We start from the raw sequence: 21489 nt of genomic DNA, 5'->3' as shown, positions 1-21489 counted from the left end.
CATTGTGGTCTCCATCAGCAGTTCTGCCGCGTCAGTCTCCATTCTACCGCTAGCCACTGGCTGTCCATCTGTTAGGGGGAGCCACGCTGCAGAGGCTCAGCAGCGTGTAGCGGCCATTTTCCAGCAGGGTCGGCGGCGCAAATTGGAGGAGGAAGACGCCGAGCCTGTGATGCAGCTAATGGTGAATGAGCAGGCCACCACCAGCTCTACAACAGACATTCTGGGCTCAATGGGCTATTTGGAGGAGTCTCAGATGTTGACGGTGGTTGTTGGGGGGAGGGGGGAGTCCGTCCATGATGTGTCAGCAGAAGAGGAGTTTGGGGCAGGGTCATCATCCCAGCAGTTGTTCGAGGAGGGGGAGTATAATGTTGATGATGAGGTGCAGAACCAGGACTACCATCCACAGGAGGGGGATGTCAACTCTGACTCTGAGGAGGAGGATGCGTCAGTGGGTCTGGCACGGAGGATCACCATTGCAGACATTGGTAGGAGCAGCAGTGGGCATGGAATGCGGGACCCACAGCCTGCTGCTTCATCTTCTGCCACTACCACCAGCCGCACCACTCAACTCCAGGCCCCAACCACCACAGGGACAAAATCAGCAGCAGCATCCCATTCAAGGCGTAAGGGAACATTTTTATCCCCAATCTGGCAGTTTTTTAATCTGCCCTCAGTGGACAGCCAGTTTGTCACTTGTAATGTGTGCCATGTGAAGCTGAGCAGAGGTTGTAACCCCTCCAACTATGGCACCTCCAGCTTCATCAACTATCTGTCAAAAAAACACAAGCGTGAGCATGAGGCGTTCAAGAGGCTGAAGGAAGCTGGCGCTAGCAGTGGTCAGAGCACCATAACCCCCTCTACCACTCCTGCCGACACTGAGGCCTGTTCAGGCAGCCAGTCCTCAGTGGTCTCCTCTGCCCCCTCCTCGGCTTCCCATGCAAGCCAAAAACCCCACCAGACCCTGTTGAGTAAGTCCTTTGTGGTGAGGGCTCAGCCTCCTGGCAGCCGTCGCATCTGCCAGCTGAACGGCTTACTTGCACGGGCCATGTCCTCCCAGCTCCTCCCGTACTCGTTTGTGCAGGAGGGGAGCCAGATGCATGCGCTCCTGCAGTGCGCAGCGCCGGATTGGCCAATCCCCAGCCGGCACTACTTTTCACGCACGGCCATCCCAGCACTGCAACACTTCGCAATGGCCAACGTGAAACGTGGCCTGGATCATGTGGTGGGTGAGTGGCTCCATGTCACTATGGACTCGTGGAGCAGCCAGTTCGAGGCAGGCCGCTATCTGTCCTTCACCGCGCATTGGTTCAGTTTGGTGGAAGGGGGAGAGGAGGGGACAGCAGCATCGGGCACAGCAGCAGCATCATCAACCCAGTGGGTGGTGCCACCCTGCAGCAGGGTCAGAGGAAGTGCAGCAGGTTCCAGCTCTGATCCGGTTCCATCCTCCGTCAAACCCTCTGCCAAACACCCCCGCCTCAGCAGCAGCGTGATGGCCCACCCCTGCCAAGCGCTGCTGGAGATGGTCAGCCTGGGGAAAAACAGTTTGACGGCAGCCAACGTGCTTCACTACCTGAGGGAGCAGGAGAGGAGTTGGCTGACCCCCAGAGGCCTGAGAGTCGGAGAGTACGTGTCCGACAATGGGGCCAACCTGGTTGCCGCCATCCACCGGGGAAACTTCATCCACATGCCCTGTCTGGCCCACGTCCTGAACCTGGTGGTGCAGAAATTCCTGCGCACCTACCAGGGGATGGACACTCTTTTGGGAGCGGCAAGGCCACCGTGGCCGCCACCTTGTCCAGTACCAGCACCACCCACCTCCCTTCCCTCATCCCCAGTGCTGATTGAGAAAAAATGCAGCAGGTGTGCTTGTTGCTGGCTCCCTTCTTGGAGGCCACCAACATGGTCAGCCGGGACAGTGCGTTGGTGTGTGAGTGGGTGCCCCTGGTTTGCATGCTGGACAGGGCCTTCTATGCTCTGCTGGAAGTGGGAGAGACAGCCTTGAACCAGCAGGAGCAGCAGCCACCTGCACAGTCTACCTCTGTGCGTCAGGAGGAGGAAGTTGAGGACTTGGAGTTGGAGGAGTTGGAGGTCCCTGACCTTGAAGATGAGGGGGCACAGATCGAGTGCAGCTGCAGTGGTGCAGGGGTGAAGAGGGCAGGAGGAGGCTCAAGAGTCAGAGGAGGAGGACAGCACTGTCAGCTCTGGGGTTGCCGATGATGTGTCAGCAGAGATGGCGTCCCTCTTCCCCATGGCAGTGCACATGCTGCAGTGCCTGCGCTGTGAACCAAGGGTGAAGCAGATGCATGCTCGGGAGGACATCTGGATCACCCTGATGCTAGACCCATGGCTGAGGGGGAAGCTGGCTCAGTTCCTGCCTGTAGGAGGAGACGCTGGACGCCAAATGAGGGAGTTGAAGTGGAATCTGGTTCAGCGCTTGGAGGAAGCCTTCCCTCAGGCTCCCACTCCCCCTGCTGTCACAGTCCAGCCAGCACAGCAGCAGGTGCCTGTATCCAGCAGCAGCAGGAGCCCAACAAACCTGCTGTCTCTAACAAAGGCGCTCTATGCCACGCCAGTACAGCTGCCTACAGAGGAGGTGCCTGCAGCAGCATGCGGCTCTCAAAGCCAGAACCAGCACCTGACCCGGATGGTGGCAGACTACATGGGTCCTACAGCGGGCTTGACACTGACACCCCTGTGGACCCCTTGGATTACTGGGTCAAGCACCTGGATATCTGGAGCGAGCTGGCGCAGTACGCCCTGGAAGTGCTGTCCTGCCCGCCTTCCAGCGTGCTGTCCAAGAGATGCTTCAGTGCGGCCGGTGACGTGGCCACCGAGAAGCGATCTCGTCTGTCCACCCAGTCTGTGGACAGACTGACATTTCTGAAAATAAACCAGGCTTGGGTGGAAGGTGAGTTCCTGGCCCCTGTTGTTGGCAAGAGGGGGACATGAAGTGGCTGGGAATCACTATGCCTGCCTTAGCACCCTTTACCACCACCACAACCTCTTGGCTCCGTCTTGACCAATAAGCCTGGTTCAAATTTTTTTTACAGCCGTGGTACCAACACTAGGTGCCATGGTCTATTTAAACACAATTGCTGTGTAATTTTTTGGAGGCGTCTGGGCTGATAACTGTGCTGTCCCAGTTGTGGGAAGGCCCCAACTGTGGCAGAACGACCGCTTCCTGGAACCTCTCCATTTTAATGTTTTTCCTGTGCTGTGGTACCAACACTAGGTGCCATGGTGATTATCTAAACACAATTGATGTGTGTCCCAGTTGTGCTGTTGCACTTTGGACACAATGTGCGCTGTACGACTGCTGTCTGGAACCTAGTCCTGATGTTAATTTACAGTCATTTTCTTTTTTGTATTTTAACTCCCCACATAATTAATTAGTGTTTCTCTTTAAAAGAAAACATGATGCTACATGCATCATTTACCCTAAAAAAACATTTTGGAAGCAATTTAAAGGCCACTTTCGGTTTTCTATCCGGATATCCGAATCCGATCGGATTTCCCGGATAATGGGTTCGGATATCCGATTCTATTCAGGTACCAGAAAGTTCGGATTCGGATATCCGATCCGGATATCTGGGTATCCGGATCCGAATTCAATTCGGATTTTAAAAAAGCGGTATCCGAGTACCCCTGGAACTAAGGCTATGGGCTCACTTGGCCTTAATGGCTATGTCGATTTGGCACCCACCTCTGCTAGCCTTTTTAGTTTTGTGGTGCTTTATCGCCACGTTTAGGTTATTGCCTTTAAATTCCTCTTATTCAGCTCCAAGTTGGACTCTAGCTTTCCATTATTCTCTTCTTAGGGATGGTGGATCCCACTATTAGCACAACAACTAACACTGTGACGTGTTCTGATGCAGGAATCAGTATCAATCATGCTGCGACGACTCTCATTGGTTTTAAACTGAAGCTAGCGATTTTCTGATGTTTTCCTATATACACGTGGAAAAGAGAAGACCATACATAATAGCATGATATTGATATATTAATTAATACATGCCACAGACACTTTTCGGGGGGGGGGGGGGGGGGGGAGGTATGGAGTGATCACCTATATAATTAGTTTTTAAGCCATGCAGGTAACTAATTAAACCAGCGGACCCTACTCGAATCCTGCATCATTAAAGGAAAATTTAAGTTAGCCGTAAAGTGGGCAGTTACTTACCTGGGGATTCTTTTAGCTCCATGAAGTACTCCTGGTCCCTTGTAGTCATACTGCACTGCACTGTTCTTCCGCTGTCCCTCTCCAAACGCTGCATACACGGCCCCTGCTTCTTGCTCCTGTAGTCGTGAATGTTCTGCGCTTGTGCAGTAAGTAAAAACGGATAATGAACATACAAGGATGCTCCCAGCCAGAGCCAGCCTTTACAGGGGACCAGTGGTTATATGAAGCAGCACAGAATGATGGTGACTTCAGGGGGCTGGAAGTAGCTTTGGGTAAATAACTAGCTATTTTACATTTTACTTAACAAACCCTTTAAGACAAAGCCTGGCATGACAGGGACATGTCAATGTCATGTGCATTTGGTCTGTGAAGAACATGTAACATGCATTTGGTCTGTGGGGGACATGTCACGTTCATTTGGTCTGTGGTGGACATGTCATGTGCGTTTGGTCTGCAGTGGACATGTCATGTGCGTTCGGTCTGTGGGGGACATGTCATGTGCGTTTGGTCTGTGGGGGACATGTCATGTGCGTTTGGTCTGTGGGGGACATGTCATGTGCGTTTGGTCTGTGGGGGACTATGCCATATATAAAGTATATGGCACATTGGTGTGACGTGGTCGTTAGGAAGTTAAATGTGAAGTTAGGGAGTAAACTGATGAATGGTTAGAATATTCATGTTTTAGGTTTTTATTGATATTTCAAGAAAAAACAAACAATGATGTAACCGTGCATTGGCAGATGCATTAAAGGTAACCTGAGGTGAGAGTGAAATGGAGGCTGCCATATTTCTTCCTTTTAACCACTTAAGGACCACAGTCTTTTCACCCCTTAACCACCTTAGCGGTATGGACGAGCTCAGCTCGTCCATTACCGCCAGAGGGTGCCGCTCAGGCCCTGCTGGGCCGATTCGGATGAAATAAAAAGCAGCACACGCAGCCGGCACTTTGCCAGCCGCGTGTGCTGCCTGATCGCCGCCGCGAGCAGCGGCGAAAGAGGGTCCCCCCAGCCGCCTGAGCCCTGCGCAGCCGGAACAAATAGTTCCGACCAGCGCTAAGGGCTGGATCGGAGGCGGCAGACGTCAGGACGTCGGCTGACGTCCATGACGTCACTCCGCTCGTCGCCATGGCGAAGAGGAAAGCCAAACAAGGAAGGCTGCTCATTGCAGCCTTCCTTGTTACTTATGCTTGCCGGAGGCGATCGGAAGAACGCCTCCGGAGCGCCCTCTAGTGGGCTTTCATGCAGCCAACTTTCTGGCTGGAAGGTGAAAATGAATGAACACATAACATGGTCAAAAATAAGACTCTAAATGCCATTATAAGATCAGGTAAGCTAATCTGTAGTTATGAATTTTGGTCGTACCAATGGTCTAGCACCATACAAAATAAATGGGATACAGTCGGGGACATCAAACTTGGAGAAGGACTTAGGAGTACTCATCGATAACAAGTTATATAATCGTACTCAATGCCAAGCTGCTGCAGCTAAAGCTAACAACATTTTTGGATGCATTAAAAGGGAAATAAAAACTCGAGATGCTAGCATAATATTGCCCGTGTTTAACTCTCTAGTAAGGCCACATCTGGAATATGGAATTCAGTTCTGGGCACCACATTACAAAAATGATATTGCAGTTTTAGAGCAGGTGCAGAGACGAGCAACAAAATTGATACGTGAGATGGAAGGTCTCGCTTACCAAGAAAGGTTAGATAAACTGGGTATATTTAGTCTAGAGAAAAGACGCCTTAGAGGAGATCTAATTAACATGTATAAATACATTAGAGGGCAATATAATAGCTTGGCGGATGAGCTTTTTGTCCCTAGGCCTTCTCAAAGGACTAGAGGACATGATCTGCGCATGGAGGAAAAACGTTTTAGCCATTTATTTAGGAAAGGGTTCTTTACAGTAAGAGTGATTAAGATGTGGAATGCATTGCCACAGGAAGTCGTTATGGCAAACTCTATACCTGCATTTAAAGGGGGCTTAGATGCTTTCCTTGCGTTGGAAGACATCCATGGCTACAACTACTAGGTAATGCCTAATGATGTTGATCCAGGGATTTTATCTGATTGCCATCTGGAGTCAGGAAGGAATTTTTCCCTTTTGGGGCTAATTGGACCATGCTTTGTAAGGGTTTTTTCGCCTTCTTCTGGAGATGAAGATTTCATTTTTCAGCACGACCTGACACCTGCTCACAGTGCCAAAACCACTGGTAAATGGTTTACTGACCATGGTATTACTGTGCTCAATTGGCCTGCCAACTCTCCTGAACTGAACCCCATAGAGAATCTGTGGGATATTGTGAAGAGAAAGTTGAGAGAGGCAAGACCCAACACTCTGGATGAGCTTAAGGCCGCTATCGAAGCATCCTGGGCCTCCATAACACCTGAGCAGTGCCACAGGCTGATTGCTTCCATGCCACGCCGCATTGAAGCAGTCATTTCTGCAAAAGGATTCCCGACCAAGTATTGAGTGCATAACTGAACATAATTATTTGAAGGTTGACTTTTTTTGTTTTAAAAACACTTTTCTTTTATTTATCGGATGAAATATGCTAATTTTTTGAGATAGGAATTTTGTGTTTTCATGAGCTGTATGCCAAAATCATCAATATTAAAACAATAAAAGGCTTGAACTACTTCAGTTGTTTGTAATGAATCTAAAATATATGAAAGTCTAATGTTTATCAGTACATTACAGAAAATTATAAATTGAAGGTCCACAGCGCTAAGTTTAAAATTAAACACCTTTAATAATACAAATTATGTTGGCATTGATCTTAAGCTCACTTAGAGCACCTTCCCCTTTAAACACCCCTGTCGCACACAAACACTCACACAATATCACTGCAGTGAGCACTCGCACAAAAATGTAAAAAAGGGATCCCAGTAAAAGATCAAGGATGAGGATATAAAAAGCTTTTGTTGATAGAGCTAATGATGGGCATAAAACTTTTTGTGCCGCTCAATAAAGTCCGCAATAAATGGAGTTTCCGTTAAGATTAAATTCATGCATGCATCAATGGCAACTTCTGCTTGTATATATGATACTGCACCAGTTCCTCCAAGCCGCCTACGGAACCGTCCATCTGCAGAGGACGGAAGCGGCGTCTACGGAAGTAATACCTACTCCTGGCGGCATCAGCTGACTCCGTGCCCGTATACACAAGGCCAGTGTCAGATCATACGGTGAGGGGAGACAGCGGAGCGAGGATTCACCCACGCCGGAGGAACTGGTGCAGTATCATATATACAAGCAGAAGTTGCCATTGATGCATGCATGAATTTAATCTTAACGGAAACTCCATTTATTGCGGACTTTATTGAGCGGCACAAAAAGTTTTATGCCCATCATTAGCTCTATCAACAAAAGCTTTTTATATCCTCATCCTTGATCTTTTACTGGGATCCCTTTTTTACATTTTTGTGCGAGTGCTCACTGCAGTGATATTGTGTGAGTGTTTGTGTGCGACAGGGGTGTTTAAAGGGGAAGGTGCTCTAAGTGAGCTTAAGATCAATGCCAACATAATTTGTATTATTAAAGGTGTTTAATTTTAAACTTAGCGCTGTGGACCTTCAATTTATAATTTTACAGAGTTAGGTATTGGAGGATTTGCCTGGTCCACTCAGCTGCTGCAATTGTCCATAGGCGCAGGATATCCATACAAACCTTTATAGATTTTGTTATTTCCTCCACAAAAGGATACCCAGCGGCCAAAATGGAAGGATCTATAGCCATTAGTTCCAATCTATGGCAATACAGACGAGATAGGTATAATAGACTTGAAAGATTTTTTGCTCAGGAAGCCCTACATGTTCAAGATAGGGGATTCGAGATGGAAACTATTAAGTATCAATGTAGATCACTGGAGAAACTATTGACATCTGAAACCAAAAACCTGTGGGAAATATTTACACTAGATCAATACATTCAGAATGACAAATGTCCGATTGGTCTATACCTGTATAAAAATTTGTCGGCAGATCTACAGTATGGCAATAATCAAATTGAATGGGATAAGATGTTTCATGGTTTCTCAATGCAGGTATTGGGGTTTCTTTTAGAGGTAAGGAAAATCCAACTTTTGGAATCAGGAGAGGAGATTAGAAAAACATATGTAGATTTAGAACAACATCATGACACTGAAATATATAAAAATATGGAAACAAGTATCCAAACTAGGCTTACCTCTATGGAGGAGGAAATTATAAAAAGAAAGACAAAAAAGTTTCAAAGGGACGGCTTGATGGTTTCGGTAGGAGAAAATATTGATGTAGAAGCTATACAAACGATCTCGGTAGGAGAAAATTTTGTTAAAGAAATTATACAAATGGAATCTGAAGTAGTGGGGGAATCTACAAGGACGGAGGGCTTAACCACCAATATTTCTAAAACAGAGGGGGTGCTGCAGGGGGACCTTGGTTCGATTGCCGTGCCCGCCTTGGGTCCTCAGGCCGTGACGGGTGTGGAGTTTGTGGGAGACCCGCCCGGCCTGGGGGCGCAGGGTGGGGGCATCAGCTTTGGAGCCTCCCAGACGGATCCGGAAATACAACTGAAACTAGCGTGTGAGATGCTGGAGTCGCAGATCGTGTCGGACGTATCTGTAAAAGAGTGTCCGCCTGAAACTGCGAACCAGTTATCAAACAAAAACGCATATCCTACAGAGTCCTCCCCTTTGGAGGAGAAAACCAAGGAGGGGAGAGATATGATAAAGATAGGTGATTTGAAAGGCGCTACATCATGCACTTTGGGAGGAGAGGCGAAAGATGGGAGGGCTAAGGAGAAACTAATGAAACAACAACGGGAGGGGGCGATTCCCAAAATATCAAACAATAGTATATCACTTCATAACAAATACTCTGCTCTAGTAGCAGACTCCCCACATAGACCAAGAAGAAGCCCACGAACAGCTAGGACACCTCAATCTAGCAAATCGAAACCTCAATTTCTAGACTATAGGACATCTATGATGATGGGAAGGAGAAATAGTGATATTCATACAAAAAAATCAGGAGAATTGTATAAAGAAAAATCTAAATCTAAAGACAAGGAATGTCTAAACCAATCTACCTTAATTCCTTTTTTAGGAAAGGGAAAAAGATGTCGAAACACATTAGAGGAAGGAGAGCAGGAAAGCACTCCAAAAAAACCCAAAGATTGAAAGAAAAAGTATTGAAAATTGTCCCAAAGGGAATTTTCAATCTCAGCAAAAAAGTTCTAACCGAATCCGAAATATCTATACTCAATAGAGGATTAAAATTTGCACCCTCATCAAAGGCCAATAAATTCAATATGTATATAGACCTGAAAAGGTTTATGAGGAAATTATGTCTAAAAAAACATTTTGCTAAAAATAACTACACGAAACAGGAAACTGTTAAACCCAAATATCTTCATACAGATTTAAGACCCAAGTCCCACTTTTTTCCAACACAAGAGTATAGCAAATCCATGACTACATTTGAGACAATGGTAACTAAAGAGATTAAAAAAACTAACTTTCTTAATAGAAGCAAAGACAACTTAACATATCAAGAACGAAAAGCCATGAGGGCTTTGAAAGATGACACCTCTATAATAATAAGACCAGCGGATAAGGGGGGTGGGGTAGTAATACAGGACTCAGAAGATTACAAAAGGGAAGCTTATAGACAGCTAACAGATATAACCACTTACAAAAAATTAAGGGGAGACCCGACAACTACTTATGTAAGAAAATTGAAAACTTTTTTGGAAGAAGGAAAAACTATGGGAATAATAAATAAGAAAGAATATGACTTTTTATTAACAGACAAACCCAAATTACCGGTCTACTACCATCTCCCAAAAGTACACAAAGATCATAAAAATCCTCCGGGCCGCCCCATAATATCGGGCATTGGGTCCCTGAGTGCCAATCTATCTAAGTATGTCGATGGCTTTTTGCAGAGACAGGTGATAAAGACACCAGCCTATTTGAAAGATACTAGACACTTTCTAAGAGAACTAGAACAATTTGAATGGGAATTGGGGGATATTCTATGTACAATCGATGTGAGCTCACTGTACACAGTGATTGAACATGGAAAAGGGCTACAAGCGGCTAAGTACTATTTGTTACAAGATGAAGAATTGGAGGAAGAACAAGTGCTTTTCATATTGGAGGGCATGAAGTATATATTAGAACACAATTATTTTTATTTTGATGGTAATTATTATTTACAGTGTACAGGAACGGCGATGGGCACAAGGTTCGCGCCGGCATTTGCTAATTTATACATGGCCCACTGGGAGGAACATGTGCTCAAACAGTGGTCCATGTGTTCCGGCGCGGGCCTTGTGTTCTGGCGCCGTTTTATTGATGACGCCTTTTTTATTTGGCGAGGAGATTCTGTTTCTTTACAACATTTTTATCAGAATATTAATTCGAATGAATATAATCTCAGGTTTACAATGGAAACAAGTGAAAGTTCTGTAAATTTCTTGGATCTCACCATTTTTCTAGATAATGCGAAATTGCACACTAAAACATTTTTTAAGCCAGTTGACTGCAATAGTTTTATTGATATAGATAGTTGCCACCTAGCAAGATGGCTAGTTAATGTCCCTAAAGGACAATTTTTACGTCTGAAGCGGAATTGTTCCAGACCTCAAGACCTTAATACTGAAATAGAGGTTCTCAGCAATCGTTTCAAAGAGAAGGGATATGAGGATGAACTTCTAGAGAAAGCTGTGGGTGAGACAATGAATATCGACAGAGAAACATTAATGATAGGAAACAAACACAGAGATAATTGGTCTGAAAGGCCCCCAGCTCTTTTATTTGACTATTGTGAACAGGCTTACAAGATAAAAGCAATAGTGAACAAATACTGGAGCATTTTAAAGGAAGACGATTTTCTGGATGGGTATTTGGGTCATCATCCGGGTATTACATTCAGAAGGAGTTCAAACATTGGTCAAATGATAGCACCCACTATTACAGATCCTTGCCCAGTGAAAAGGGGAAACAAATTTAGAAGATGTGGTGATTGTGGAATGTGTGCGGCTACTAAAGGTGACAGAGTGATGCAGGAGGTTGTTTCCTCTTGCAATGGTGAAATATTCCCCATAAGAGGTAACTTTACTTGTTCCACCAAAGGGATAGTATATGTGATATGCTGCCCATGTCAAAAGCAATATGTGGGGAGGACAAAAAGATCTCTGAAAAAAAGATTAGGGGAACATCTATATAATATAGAAAAAGGAAATGAAAAACATCCCTTATCTGCACATTACAAGAAATTTCACAAATGCTCAGTACGGGGTACCACATTTTGTGGACTACAGAAAGTAGAGAAAGACTGGAGGGGAGGAGACTTTATAAGTAAACTATCTCGTACGGAATCATTTTGGATATATGCACTGGACACTATGACCCCCAAAGGGTTAAATTGTGACTTTGAGTTTTATGCTTTTTTAAAATAGAATAAAACACACTGATATGTGGGGAATTTTTATATACATTATTCATATTTTTATTTTAATTTTTTCATTTTTATTCTTGGATACATATAAAAAGATCTGGAGACAACTATTTTTCTCTATCATGACAAAAATATGAGAAGTGGAAAAGCCACAGCAATTGCTGTGGATGAACTCTGACATGTATTCTTGCTGTTGTGAAAATTGGAGGAAGATAAACGGCAGCACTGGTTTCCAAGGAGAAGTGGGTGGATCCTAAGAATAAGAGGAATGTTTATAAGCTGGGGGAAGCGATCGTTGGGCAGCTCTGAAGAAGGGAGGCGTTACCTCCTGAAACGTCAGCGTCCTACGCACATACGCTATCAGTGACGTCACTGTGGGATTGCCCAAGCCAGCAAGTAACTAACAAGCCGCCTACGGAACCGTCCATCTGCAGAGGACGGAAGCGGCGTCTACGGAAGTAATACCTACTCCTGGCGGCATCAGCTGACTCCGTGCCCGTATACACAAGGCCAGTGTCAGATCATACGGTGAGGGGAGACAGCGGAGCGAGGATTCACCCACGCCGGAGGAACTGGTGCAGTATCATATATACAAGCAGAAGTTGCCATTGATGCATGCATGAATTTAATCTTAACGGAAACTCCATTTATTGCGGACTTTATTGAGCGGCACAAAAAGTTTTATGCCCATCATTAGCTCTATCAACAAAAGCTTTTTATATCCTCATCCTTGATCTTTTACTGGGATCCCTTTTTTACATTTTTGTGCGAGTGCTCACTGCAGTGATATTGTGTGAGTGTTTGTGTGCGACAGGGGTGTTTAAAGGGGAAGGTGCTCTAAGTGAGCTTAAGATCAATGCCAACATAATTTGTATTATTAAAGGTGTTTAATTTTAAACTTAGCGCTGTGGACCTTCAATTTATAATTTTACAGAGTTAGGTATTGGAGGATTTGCCTGGTCCACTCAGCTGCTGCAATTGTCCATAGGCGCAGGATATCCATACAAACCTTTATACATTACAGAAAATAATGAACTTCACAATCACAATATGCTAATGTTTTGAGAAGATCCTGTATTATCAAACTTAAAGCGGATGATACCCAGCATTTCTTCTTTGCTCTAAAAGATTATTTACAGCATATTATATACTACCACCATTTTTTTTTACTAGAACAGCATTCAATTAGTTAAATGAGTTAAGTCCTTTACAAGTTCCCTGCAGAGAAAGCTGGATGCATGCAAACTGGATAATGTTATCTTGTGTTTACATTCCTCATTTGATACAATTAAGTAAATACTTCTCTAAAAGTGCAGACACTCCTGAACATAGTCAGATACTCAAAGCATTTCTGCTCGATTCTTCAAGATGAATAAACCAGTTATGAATAAAATGCAAAGGCAGCTCTCAGAGCAAAAAAAAACTGTACGTTGGGAACTTGTAATTTCTAAAAGAATAATAATACTTATGCACAAAAGCAAATATGATAACTGTATGGCATATAAAAAGTAGGAAAACATTTTTATTGAATATTATGTCAGGGTTTTATACCGCTTTAAGGGAACCTGAAGTATGTAAAAAAAAAAGTTTTACTAACTTGGTGCTTCTGCCAGCCCCCTGCAGCTATCCTGTGACCCTGTCATTTCCAAAGTATCCTACGGTCCCCCGCTGCAGCTCGCTTTCAGTTTCCTCAGTCACCATCCACTGCGCCTGTACACCCTGGCTGCACACCAAGGATGCACGCAGCCAGGGCCAGGCAGGTGCAGTGAACGTTGACTTGTAAGTCAACAAAAATGAAAGTGAGCCACGGCGGGGGACCCGAAGATTGTTTGGAAACGATATAGGCACAGGACTGCTGCAGGATGCTGGCAGAAGCCCCAGGTAAGTGAAAATCTTTTATTTTTTTTCTGTACTTCAAGTTCCCTTTAAGGTGCAGGAGTAATTTAAAAACATTAGTGTAACGATTGTGGAACTTTCTCCGTGATCGGCGCACAACGCGTGCACCGATATGGCGGAAATCCTCCACAAGCGTATAATTGCAGGAACCCAGCAAAAGCTGCTACGCACCCGTAGAGGGAAATTCCTGTCGGCAGATGGCGCTGAGGAGTGCAGAGGAACCAATCCTCTGTACCTCCACAAATGCCAGACAGGAATTGTACGAAGCACAGAACGCAATCGCAAGAGAAGCGATTGCGAATGAGAACGAGCAAAGGGACAGGTTGTATGTGTGTGCGCCAATCTAGTCGCCACCCCGCGACAGCGCACACACAACAGCAGATACGAAACAGAAACGCAACCGCAAGAAAGGCGATTGCCAAAAGTGACACAAGGCAGATCAGAACAGAATACGAGGATAGCAAAGGCACAGCAAATCATACAATGAGGAGATACAGAAAATAACAAACGCTAACTGAACGCGAACACCGCACTCATTCGCAACAGTGCATGCGTTCATGCGCGGTCTCCACGTGATAAGCACAATAGAGACAAGCACGCCTAACTAACCACCGACAGACAAACATGTAACAGAGGACGCGAGCGCTTGCTTAACGGTTACCTCACCGAGCCTCCAGCAAGCGTTCGTAGCAGACAAGACAGACACACGAAAACAGGGACAAGCAAGAGATAGGATCCACAGCACTAGCAAAAGTGGCTAGCGCGATCCGGGAAGACAGAACAGAAGGATCCACAGCACCAGCGCAGGACACCAGCGTGATCCAGGTACAGAGTAGCAGAACAGAAGGATCCACAGCACTAGCGCTAGGCGAGTGCGATCCAGGCAGACAGAGTAGCAGTACAGAAGGATCCACAGTACTAGTGAAAGTGGCTAGCGCGATCCAGGTACAGAATAGCAGAACAGAAGGATCCACAGCACTAGCGAAAAGTGGCTAGCGCGATCCAAGGAGACAGAACAGAAGCATCCACAGCGCTAGCGCAAGATGCTAGTGCGATCCAAGTGAGACAGATCAGAAGAGATAGCTGGTAGCAACCGCTGCACCAGCTATACTCCAAGAACAGAGATCAGAACCATTTCCTGTCGACCACCGCTGGGACAGGACAATCGCAACAGAACAAACAAACAGATAAGCAATCCTAACTGCACTAAGGAAACCTGCCTAGTGCAGTTTTCCAGGAATTACTCTAAGCTGATCTTCAAACAGAGAGTAAGGCTGACACTCCTCCAGGAGTGTTTCACAGGAAGGAATCCTTATGACCAGCGAAGCATTGTGGGAAACACATAGTACTTATAGTACACGCCTCCAATGAATGTGGCCAGGCAATTTGCATGACAACGTATGCAAATTCCTCAGCAAACACAAGCTGAAAAACTGACAGAAGCTCTCCTTTCCAGAGTCCTGCAGCATGCAAACCTAAACAATGGTCAAAAAGCTGCCTGCCTGCACAGGCAGCTGAGCAGATCATTACAATTAGAAAACAAAGTAGGAACAAGAAAGAAAAAAAGGAAGAAAGAAGCGGGAAAGGGGTAGGGGATGTCCCAGGAGTAGAGGGGCCTACACCCATAAGATAATAAGGGGCCAGGGGTACGGGTAAGTAAGTCCCTGGGGTTCGGGTAAGTATTTCTATTGGATTTCTATTGGAACAGGGTCTCTGGGCTCATTACAGCACCATAGTAGTTGTCCATTAAAGGGGGCCAAATGGTCTGAAATCGATCCAACTTGTCTGCCATGGACACCCTCATTTTATTCAAAGAGACGAATGTGGCCTTAATTATTTTTAAAACGTTCAAACAGCAGAGAAGGCTGCCTACAGCATGCCATTATAGTAAGTTTAACCACGGTGAAGATGTAAAAAGTGTTCTTGTGCCTTTGAAGGACCATGAATTTTCCCTCCTAGTAGAGCTTCCACTAAGTCCTTACACATAAAGAAACCTAGTGACATTTAAATCCATTGATAAACTTTGGTCCATAAGCACTTGGCCTTGGGGAAGTCCCACCAGATATGCAAATAGGTACCTTCTGCCCTGCATCCTCTAAAGCAATGCCCCATCTGCTGTTTGCAGAATTTAGCTTGCTGAGATGGGGTCAGGAACCACTTGAGCAAGAGCTTGTAGTTAACTTCAATAAGACTAGTACTAACAGAGCCCGTAGGTAAGTGGGTCCATATATATTGTAAATTATCATGCCCAATTTCTTCTCCCACCTTGAGATATACGCAGGTTGGCAGATCGAGTGTCTGGACATCAAGTCTGCATAGATTAAAGAGGTTAGCCCTAGATCTAATGGGGCTTGCGCGCACCTGTTCCCAAAAGCTGTTCTGGTAAGAGGGGGGTCTAATAGGATAATGACCCTTTTAACAAAATTGGAGATTTGGTGGTATCTAAATCCCTCCCTAGGAGGCAGTTTTTTTTTTTTTTTTTTTTTTGTTTTTTTTTTGCACGGCTGTAATACTTAAATGTTTTAGATAATCAAACAATTGCAAATGTTAGACAAAGATAACCAAGGTAAATGCAAAATGCAGTTTTTCAGTGATGATTTTATTTATTAAAGTGACTTACTTATAATATAATGAATGGTCTGTGTAGTATGGATAGTTGATAGAACATTAGTAGCATATAAAATGGTCTCATGTTTTTATTTTCAATTATATAGGTTTTTTTTTATAACATTGCATCATTCTTTAATACTTGCAGTTTACACACTACACTCAACATTTTAACCACTTAAGGACTGCAGTCCTAAAACCCCTTAAAGCGGACCCAAACCAAACATTTTTTTTAATTAAAAATATTTAGTTGCACCACTCTGACACATAGAAAGATAAATAAACACTCCTTCAAACCTATGAGCATTTCAGTGCATGCTTTTCACCCTTCTCTTTTCATAGCTAGGGTTATACTGGGGGCAGCCATTAGCAATTCCTCCATTGCCAGACACCATCTACTCCACCAGTTTGCCGGAAAAATCCCAGCAATTTGAAAGGAAGGGAGGGGTTCCTCCAATAAATGTAAAATATTTTATTTTTGTCATCATGCAGCTGAAAAAGGACGCTATTTATTATTATAAATTAATAAATAGATTTTATTTCTGAAATCTTGTATTTTTAATTTGGGTCCACTTTAAGGACCAGACACTTTTTTCCATTCAGACCACTGCAGCTTTGACAGTTTATTGCTCGGTCATACAACCTACCACCTAAATGAATTTTACCTCCTTTTCTTGTCACTAATACAGCTTTCTTTTGGTGCAATTTGATTGCTGCTGTGATTTTTAGTTTTTATTATATTCATCAAAAAAGACATGAATTTTGTCAAAAAAAATGATTTTTTTTTAACTTTCTGTGCTGACATTTTTCAAATAAAGTAAAATTTCTATATACATTTTTGTCCAAATTTATTGTGCTACATGTCTTTGATAAAGAAATATCCAATAAGTGTATAGTTATAGGTTTGGGTAAAAGTTATAGCGTTTACAAACTATGGTGCCAAAAGTGAATTTTCCCATTTTGAAGCATCTCTGACTTTTCTGAGCATCTGTCATGTTTCATGAGGTGCTAGAATTCCAGGATAGTATAAATACCCCCAAATGACCCCATTTTGGAAAGAAGACTTCCCAAAGTATTCACTAAGAGACATGGTCAGTTCATAGAAGATTTTATTTTTTGTCACAAGTTAGCAGAAAATGACACTTTGTGACAAAAAAAAATGAATAAAAAAAGTTTCCATTTCTGCTAACTTGTGACAAAAAAAAAAAATGAAATCTGGCACGGACTCACCATGCCCCTCTCTGAATACTTTGGAATGCCTACTTTCCAAAATGGGGTCATTTGTGGGGTGCGTTTACTGTTCTGGCATTTTGGGGGGGTGCTAAATTGTAAGCACCCCTGTAAAGCCTAAAGGTACTCATAGGACGTTGGGCCCCTTAGCGCACCTAGGCTGCAAAAAAAGTGTCACACATGTGGTATTGCCATACTCAGGAGAAGTAGTATAATGTGTTTTGGGGTGTATTTTTACACATACCCATGCTGGGTGGGAGAAATATCTCTGTAAATGACAATTTTTTGATTTTTTTTTTACACACAATTGTCCATTTACAGAGATATTTTTCCCACCCAGCATAGGTATGTGTAAAAATACACCCCAAAACACATTATACTACTTCTCCTGAGTACGGCGATACCACATGTGTGACACTTTTTTGCAGCCTAGGTGCGCTAAGGGGACCAAAGTCCTATGAGTACCTTTAGGATTTCACAGGTCATTTTGAGGCATTTGGTTTCTAGACTACTCCTCACGGTTTAGGGCCCCTAAAATGCCAGGGCAGTTTAGGAACCCCACAAGTGACCCCATTTTAGAAAGAAGACACCCCAAGGTTTTCCGTTAGGAGTATGTTGAGTTCATAGAAGATTTTATTTTTTGTCACAAGTTAGCGGAAATTGAGTTTTGTTTTTTTTCACAAAGTGTCATTTTGTGACAAAAAAATAAAACTCATCATACACCTAACGGAATACCTTGGGGTGTCTTCTTTCTAAAATGGGGTCACTTGTGGGGTTCCTATACTGCCCTGGCATTTTAGGGGCCCAAAACCGTGAGGAGTAGTCTGGAAACCAAATGCCTCAAAATTACTGTTCAGGAGTATAAGCATCTGCAAATTTTGATGACAGGTGGTCTATGAGGGGCCAAATTTTGTGGGACCGGTCATAAGCAGGGTGGCCTCTTAGTTGACAGGTTGTATTGTCACTGAAGTGCAGGAAGCGCAGGATGTTCTCAAATATTGACCTGGACATGGCAGCAGAGAACATGGGAATGTGATGTATTGGGTGCGTAGACCAATAAGACCGCAATACATTCTTTTTGACTAGACCCATGTTAAGGAGAAGGCCCCAAAAAATGTTACGTTCGGAAACTTGGAGTGGTTTCCACTGAAAAAGCTGGGCATGGTAGCTTGGATTGGCTGTTGTGTATTGTGTGGCATAACGGTTGGTTTTAGCTACAACTAAGTCGTAGAGACCAGCAGTGATCAGAAAAAAAAAAATTCTGTCACTGCGATGGGGCAGGTGAGGGTTTGGCAGGATGATCAGAAGCCCGCAGGAGGCAGATTAGGGCCTGATCTGATGGATACGAGTGCTAGGGGGTGGCAGGTGGTGACAGGAGGTGATTGAAGGGTGTCTCAGGGGGTGATTAGAGGGGAGAATAGATGCAATCAATGCACTGGGGAGGTGATCGGAAGGGGGGGATGAGGGGGATCTGAGGGTTTGGCCGAGTGATCAGGAGCCCACAAGGGGCAAATTAGGGCCTGATCTGATGGGTAGGTGTGCTAGGGGGTGACAGGAGGTGACAGGAGGTAATTGATATGTGTCTCAGGGTGTGATTAGAGGGGGGAATAGATGCAAGCAATTCACTGGGGAGGTGATCCGGGGGGGGGGGGGGGGGGGTCTGAGGATGATCTAAGGGTGTTGGCGGGTAATTGGGTGCCCGCAAGGGGCAGATTAGGGTCTGATCTGATGGGTAGCAGTGACAGGTGGTGACAAGGGGTGATTGATGAGTGATCAGTGGGTGATTAGAGGGGAGAACAGATGTAAATAATGCACTGGGGAGGTGATGGGGGGGGGGGGGTCTGAGGGCAATATGAGGGTGTGGGCTGGTGTGTGGGTGCCCACAAGGGGCAGATTAGGGTCTGATCTGATGGGTAGCGGTGACAGGGGGTGACAGGGTGATGGATAGGTGATCAGGGTGTGATTAGAGGGGAGAATAGATGCAAGCAATGCACTGGCGAGGTGATCAGGGGGGGCCTGAGGGCGATCTATGGGTGTGAGCGGGTGATTGGGTGCCCGCAAGGGGCAGATGAGGGTCTGATCTGATGGGTATGATGGGTAGCAGTGACAGGGGGTGATTGATGGGTGATCAGGGTGTGATTAGAGGGGAGAATAGATGCAAGCAATGCACTGGCGAGGTGATCAGGGGGGGCCTGAGGGCGATCTATAGGTGTGAGCGGGTGATTGGGTGCCCGCAAGGGGCAGATGAGGGGGTCTGATTTGATGGGTATGATGGGTAGCGGTGACAGGGGGTGATTGATGGGTGATTGATGGGTGATCAGGATGTGATTAGAGGGGAGAACAGATGCAAGCAATGCACCGGCGAGGTATTCAGGGGGGGTCTGAGGGCGATCTGAGGGTGTGGGCGGGTGATTGGGTGCCCGCAGGGGGCAGATCAGGGTCTGATCTGATGGGTAGCAGTGACAGGGGGTGATTGATGGGTGATTAGAGGCGAGAACAGATATAAACAATGCACTTGGGAGGTGATCTGAGGGTGGGTCTGCGGCCCATCTGAGGGAGTGGGCGGGTGGTCAGGTGCCCGCAAGGGGCAGGTTAGGGTCTGATCTGATGGGTGGCAGTGACAGGTGGTGACAGGGGGTGATTGATGGGTGATTGACAGGTGATTGACAGGTGATCAGTGGGTGATTACAGGGGAAAATAGATGTATACAGTACACAGAGGGGGGGGGGGTCTGGGGAGGATCTGGGGGTCTGGGGAGGATCTGAGGGTGATCAGTAGCCCCCAGGGGGCAGTTTAGGACCTAATCTAAAAAATAGCGTCGACAGATAGTGACAGGGAGTGATTGATGGGTGATTAGGGGGGTGATTGGGTGCAAACAGGGGTCTGAGGGGGTGATCGGGGGGGGGGGGTCTGAGGGGAGCTGTGGGGGCGATCAGGGGGCGGGGGGCAGGATCAGTGTGATTTTGTGCTTCCTAGGGGGGCTGCAACCTGCCCTGGTGGTCCCTCGATCACTGGGACCACCAGGGCAGGCGGCAGCCTGTATAATATGCTTTGTATACATTACAAAGCATATTATACGCTTTCAGTGCGGCAGATCAGGGGTTAACAACCCGGCGGCGCTGCTAATTGGCCGGCGGGTTGACGTCGTGGGTGGGCGGAGCCTAATGCCAGTGGATGCGTGCGCATCCCTGCGCACGATCCCTGGCAAATCAGTCCCCCAGGAGCCGCCGCCGATCGGCAGTATGCGGTCCTGGGGGTGCTACTTTGCCGCCGCCCATAGGTAGTGGGAGGTCGGCAAGTGGTTAAATGATTTCACAGAGCAGAGCTAATGACCTTTTCAACTTTCCTCTGTAGTAAAACCTTAAACAAACAAGATACAGTGAGAGACAGTTGACATAAAAGCTTCAGAAGACAGAGCTCTCTGCGACTTTGCAAGTTGCAGAGCTCAGAGAAGCTCTTTTGCATAGATAACTGAAGTTTCTTAACTCTTCCTGTACTGGAAACAATATAAGACTCATGTCTGTGCTGCTAATGTTTTATTTCTTAGCTGTACTGCAAAAAACATACAAATCATTATATCATTACTTTATTTTCACTTCAGATTCCTTTAAAAAAAAATGAACTGCCTTTTTAAAGTCATGTCACAACATCTCAAGTGAATTCAAGTCCGGGCATTGACCAGGCCACTCCAAAACTTGGAAAACAGATTTCAGAGTTTCATCAATCACATCAAGTTGTCCAGGTCCTGTTGCATGGTTTACTTTTTTTTGTACTCAAAAATTTTTATTGAGGTCAGTGCAGAACATACAGTTGTTGCCAAATGAAATACATAGAGGAAAAGCTTAGCCAGATCTCCAATAGACTCATAGTGGACTTAAAAGAAGAACCTCAACAATTTTTCAATTTTTTTAAGTTTATAGAAAAAACTATTTGAATGAGAGTAAAAGTTGCATTATTCCAGAGAACATTTTCTCAAATGTCTTGGGGACAAGATTTTTTTGGGCAAAAGTGAGATGAGCCTTTATGTTCTTTTTGGTCAGCAGTGGTTTTCACCTTGGGACTCTGGCATGCATGCAATTTTTGCCCAGTCTCTGTCTAGGCTGGGTTCACATATGACATGTGAGGCTTGCG

The 21489-nt window shown here is 45.2% G+C and overlaps 1 protein-coding gene across 3 annotated transcripts in view; it reads left to right on the top strand.

The window, feature by feature from the left end:
- The window catches only part of KISS1R (KISS1 receptor), a 221993-nt gene that overhangs the window by 106710 nt on the left and 93794 nt on the right, over positions 1-21489 (top strand). Inside the window, exon 1 of one of the 3 annotated variants that reach the window (XM_068271230.1) lies at positions 11885-12153. The exons of 1 other annotated variant lie outside the window; for it this stretch is intronic. The gene's annotated coding sequence lies outside the window, so the exon portion shown is untranslated. Of the gene's footprint in view, positions 1-11884; positions 12154-21016; positions 21101-21489 lie in introns of those variants that run through there. One more of the 3 variants, XM_068271231.1, reaches the window with a different exon arrangement.

Source organism: Hyperolius riggenbachi, chromosome 1 (genome assembly GCF_040937935.1).
Source record: "Hyperolius riggenbachi isolate aHypRig1 chromosome 1, aHypRig1.pri, whole genome shotgun sequence".
Taxonomy (NCBI): Eukaryota; Metazoa; Chordata; class Amphibia; order Anura; family Hyperoliidae; genus Hyperolius; species Hyperolius riggenbachi.
This window is presented reverse-complemented; position numbering and strand designations above follow the sequence as displayed.